The sequence below is a fragment of the Solanum stenotomum genome, chromosome 3 (genome assembly GCF_019186545.1).
Source record: "Solanum stenotomum isolate F172 chromosome 3, ASM1918654v1, whole genome shotgun sequence".
In the NCBI taxonomy this organism is placed as follows: Eukaryota; Viridiplantae; Streptophyta; class Magnoliopsida; order Solanales; family Solanaceae; genus Solanum; species Solanum stenotomum.
Window position 1 is genome coordinate 32,526,922 of NC_064284.1, and position 5,578 is coordinate 32,532,499.

At 34.4% G+C, this 5,578-nt stretch overlaps 1 pseudogene; it reads left to right on the forward strand.

Annotated features, from left to right (window-relative positions):
• The first annotated feature begins 1,797 nt into the window (after window positions 1-1,797).
• On the forward strand, window positions 1,798-4,500 carry LOC125858880 (uncharacterized; annotated as a pseudogene).
• The last annotated feature ends 1,078 nt before the right edge of the window (window positions 4,501-5,578 follow it).

Sequence of the window (5,578 nt, forward strand, 5' to 3'; positions counted from 1 at the left end):
TTTCCCAGACATAAAAGCTTGTTGGTGATTTGGTTTACGGAAGCTCTTAAAGTCTTATTTTTTCAGCTGAACTAAAATATTTTCCTTAATTGGAGTTCTTGTTGGTTAATAAATGGCTCTACCATAAAGAAAACCATCGTACATCCTCATGTTTGGACAACTCAGTATGTTGAGCTCTTGATCTTACTAGATTAGATTAACTAAAGTGAAATATAGACACAAATGACTTAAGAGTATGAGTCCATGGCTGGCTAAAGCTGCTTGTATGTAACTTTAGTAAATGGCCTTGAAATGAAGTTCTAATGGTTTTGTTAGTTCTGGAATGTTGAGTTTTGTCTAGAATTACCTTTGTTTGGGTCTCAAGGCTTTCAAATTCATTTCAAGATATCTTCTTACTTATAGTTAAAATAGAGCCTTGGGTGTGAGACCTAGTTTTGTCGAGACGACCTCCCCTGAAAGTTTTGTAAGTTACATTAAGTCCAGAATTTTGTTTCTAATTGGGTAACATATTTGGTTTACGTTGGTGGGACCCCGAATTATTTTCGGAGGTCCGATTGAAACTTGGAATTTGAATCACAAGAGCTGGTGCAACACCTGCTGGTTCAGCTGCTCTTGCGGAACCAAGGCTCGATCCTACAAAGAAGTGGTTGCACATGCGAAGGTGACCAGGTCACCAAGCCTCGACCATGTGAAGTCGTGGTCGCAACTACAACCTCGCCTATGGATCCAAAGTCTGTAATACTAGATTGTATATGTGTAAAACAAATTGCTAGGGCCAAGGGGCTTCTCTGTTTCAGAATTGAGGGGAATCTATCTTCTCTTACATGAGAGTATTAGGAATTTTTTTGTTATTAATGTGAGTGTTCATTTGTTGTATGGCTTCTAAAATTCATTGTAAATTTATATTACAGCTTACTTAAAATATCATGCAAGCATTTGGACAGTATTTGGTTGAAATTTAAGAGTAGTTTGCGGTGAACATGTTGATTATGATATAGCTGTAGTAAAAAAAAAAGCATTATGAGTGTGTCTGATTTTCCTGAAATTCGTCAAACAAGATGTTGATGTTGACGCTATTCAAATTCAAAACTCTAAAATAATGGGTGAATTCAGAACCTATTCCTAGACTAGCATGTGATGATGAAAAAAGAACTTTTTCCTTGCAACAAATGGAAATACTTTTTTGCATATGATATTTGTTTGCATTCACCGAACACATAGATTCATGACACATAACTGTACTCTCTGCTAAATTAAACCTACCCTTTTGCAATCTTAAGTTACCAGATAAACAGATCCATAAGATTGAACATCAGGAGTACTATTCGTAACCTTTTTATCCTCGCATTGGTGACCATGAATTCTTAGTAGTGTTATTTATTGCTCCAAGTGAAAAAACATCCAAGTGCCTTCAAAAGAGTGAATTGTAGCTGGTTTAGCATTTCAAGGTGTGTTAATGTACTTGAGAAAAAGATACATGGATTGAAGTCTCATGATCATCATGTATTATTGCAAGACATTTTACTAGTTGCTATACGTGGTTTACTGCCTAAGGAAGTGTGTGAACCAATTATAGCCTTAGGCAATTTTTTCAAGAATCTATACTTTAAGTGCTTGACAATTGAAGATCTTGATATCCTTGAGGCTGAAATTCCAATCATATTGTGTAAACTTCAAATGGTTTTTCCTCCTGCATTTTTTGATGTCATGATTCATTTGCCGATACACTTGGTCAGAGAGGCAAAACTTGGTGGACCAGTTCAATATCAGAATATGTACTCTATTGAGAGGTAACATATTCCAGATGATATTGATAGAGTTGTGGGTTCTGGGGCTAGAGATATTGTTAATTACGCAGGCTTGATCATGAGGAGCAATATCTCATTTCAAGATGGAAATTGGCAGAATATTGTTTCAAAACATGGAGAAGCAATGTGGTATAAGGTCAAGGTAATAAATCACTTTCAAAGTTGTATTTCTTTTCTATTACTTGAATTATCAAATTTAATGTTACAATTTGTTCAGGACAAATTTGAAGTTTCTGGTGGGCTGCGAGCACATAAGTTACAAGGCTTTGTGATAAGCACTATGCAAAGACTCTTTAGAGCTTGGAAAGCTCAATTACATTATCACCATTGTGCCTATAGTACGGATGAAGACAGATTGTCTAATCGTCCTGAGGATGTTGAGTTGGAGGACTGGAAATACCTAGTTAAGTATTTTGGCAGTGAGAAATTCAAGGTAATTTAATTAATAACAAGAGTTATTGAATTTAGAAAATACCTAGTATGGTCGAATGTTAGTTTTCTCTTTGAATAAATATATTCTGATATATTGCAGGTTATCAGTGAAAGAAACAAAAACAATAGAGAAAAATAAATAACTAAGCATTCTTGTGGTACAAGATCATTCGCAGAAGTAGAGGAATCTACGGTGAAAATATATTTTTTTCCTATTACTACATATACGTGTTCTTGTGTGTTTTCCTTATTGAATTATATTGCAGAGAGATCCATTATCAGGTGAAATAGACTCACCAGATAAAGTCTGGGAGATCCAACACACACGTAAAAGTGCTAGCGAAGAACGTGTATGGTTGGATCCACAATCCCAACAGATTCATGTAATTTTCTAAAATCATTGCCTTACTATCTTACTGACTTACTACATGTTAGTTTCAATATGTCCATTATGTTTTGATGTAACAGGTACATATTATTATAGAGCCAGCTCAAACAACTTGTTGTTCAACAACAATCAAAAGAGATTGAAACTCCCATGACTAGGGATGAGATTTTATCCTCAGTTCTCAGTGAGAGATTAGGCTATCTTCATGGAAAAGGATATGGGAAAAAGCCTCCTAAAAAAGCTCAAATACAACAGGCAGACATAGAGGCTAGTGTGTCTTTAGCAATGGAAAGTATGCGTCAAGAGATGCAAGTTAATATGGAACGAAAGCTACAAGAAGAACGTGAACACATGGCGGTAGATTTAAAAAGGAGTATGGAAGAAGATCTACAAAAAAAATTGGAAGAGGAGCGTGAACACATGAAAGGTAAAGTTGACAAAATGTTCCAAGAACAAATGGCCGCTATCATGACTAGGATGCAACATGTACTTTATCTTTTTCTTCTTAACAATTCAATTTATTTCTTTAACAATTCTTTTTTCTTACTTATTATAGTTATTGGCTTGTTTCTTTAAATCTGATTTTGAATAACATATACAAAGAGTTTGATGAAATTATTGACATAAATACAAGTTAATCTTCTGGTGGAAGTTTGAAAATACAGGAATGTTTTCTTTGTTTGCTAATGCCTTTTCATACTGTATCGCAGTTGAACTAAATTTACTTGTTGTCTTGTTATTTTGAGAAACATGGCTTGATTCCAGCTGTTGCAAGCAGTGAACTATTGTTTATGCACTGCCTTTGTTTGATTGCCTTTTTTATTTACTGGAACTTGAGGATCAACCTGTGGTGGAGTTGCAGTAATCTTCTTTCCAGATTTCTTTGCCACATTAATTTGCTTTTCTCCTTATTCCTGTTGCTGCCGACTCATTTTTGTGACAGCTTGAGTGCTGCCAGCATTTGTGTTTCCCTTGCCCTTGGTTAGTTCCTGCACACTTTGTGTGTGTTCCTGCACATCTAGATCAATATATAGATTGTGTGTAGGAATAGAGATTATACGTGCTTGTGAAGTATGTTGTTGATCAACTTGCTTGGTGAGACTCTTTGGTGCTTGCTGCTGGTTAGTGTTCTTTTTTCTTTGTGTTTGCTAGTGATCCTCCTGCTGCTTTCCTCTTGTGTCCAAGTCCTTTTGCTATCTATTCTTATTAGCCTCCTTTTGACCTGGTTCTTTCTGTACCTGTGACTGCTGAGGAATAGTGTCAAATTCTTTTTTGTTTTTGCCTTTTCCATTTTCTATTTCCTTTCTTTTTTTACGGTCTTCATCTCTTTGTTTTATCGTACAATCATGATCTAAATGACCTTGATGTTTACAGTAAAAGCAATAGTCAGGGATATAGGGACATCACTCTTAGCCTGATTATATCTAAGACGATCAGCATAAGTCTGTAATAATGTATAAGGAACAGGTTCAACAATCTGATCTTTTTTGGGAGGATAGAGAGGCTTTACTTGAGGTTGTTCAATTTTTTCATTAGATGCATTAGACTTGGGAACCTGTCTTTCGATGTTACTGGAAATTCTGGGAGAATGAAATATGCAAATAAGACACTTATCTTTTCCTATGTTATCTATATCACCTCTTCTATTATTTGAATTAGAAAGTGATTGTGTTTTTTCTAATTACAGGGACAAGTTTCTTAAACAATGGGGCCAATCTAAAAGAAGTTTGAAGGCCTGCAATGGAAGTTTTTGCTTTTTGACCATATGTATATGCATATACAATTGAAATATTTTTTTTATTTTGATCACATGTATGTATAATATGGATACAACATTAATGGAAGTACTATTATGTAGTTGAATTTTTTGTATTTATAATATTTTCATTTTGTGAAATACTTTAGATGTTCTTAATAGCTATATATTAAATTTAGAGAATTTGATTTATAGTTTTTTATTGTTATTATTGTTGATCAGTGGTAAATATTTAGTAATGAAATATATGTTGCAGCAAATGTTATAGTAGTTTTTGTGGCGACTTATGTTGCTATTAAAAGTAGCCTTTTGCAATGGAAAAAGGGCTTCCACGGATAGTTAATATATTTTTGTAGCGGGAGGAGTCACTACTAAATACCTTTATTTAGAGGCGACATCAACTCGCCACAAATCATTATAGGTTTTTGTGGCAGCAAAGTTGCCACTAAAAAATGTTATTTAGTGGCGACATTAACTCGCCACAGATCATTATAGGTTTTTGTGGCAGCAAAGTTGCCACTAAAAATCGTTATTTAGTGGCGACTAGGCCAAATATGTGTATTGTAACTTTGGTTTTGGTGGCATAGTTATTTACATATTGTGACGCTTTATGTCGCCACAAATACTCTTTTATTGTAGCGACTTTCATTTGTCGTCACAAAAAACCTTTAGTTATGGAAGTACTACCAACGGGGAAGTAGTCGCTACTATATATCATTAGTGGCGACTTTATGACCTTTTGTGGCGACATTTTGCGCCACAATAAACACTGTTTCTTGTAGTATAAAGTGTAGTAGAAAAATGTATTATCAAGAATTATTGACGTGATCCAAACTCTTTGGAAAAATAATTTAGCATTTAGGGGAACAAATGAAAAGATCTATCAAGAAAGTAATGCTAATTTTTAAAGTCTAATTGAAATGATTAATTAATTTGATCCATCTCTGCAAGAACATATTTGAAGAATAAGCATGACAAAATTCATAGTCATTACCTTGGACATAATATACAAATGAATTATTAAACTTATTGGTAAGTGATCTAAAATTATTAAAGAGATTAAAGAAACAAAATACTTCTCAAAATATTAGGGCCTCTCTTTAAGGTTTGGCTTTAGGCCTCCGATCTTGTTGAGTCGGCCCTGGAAAGGTCCATGTACCTGGAAAGCATGACGAAATTCATAGTCATTACCTT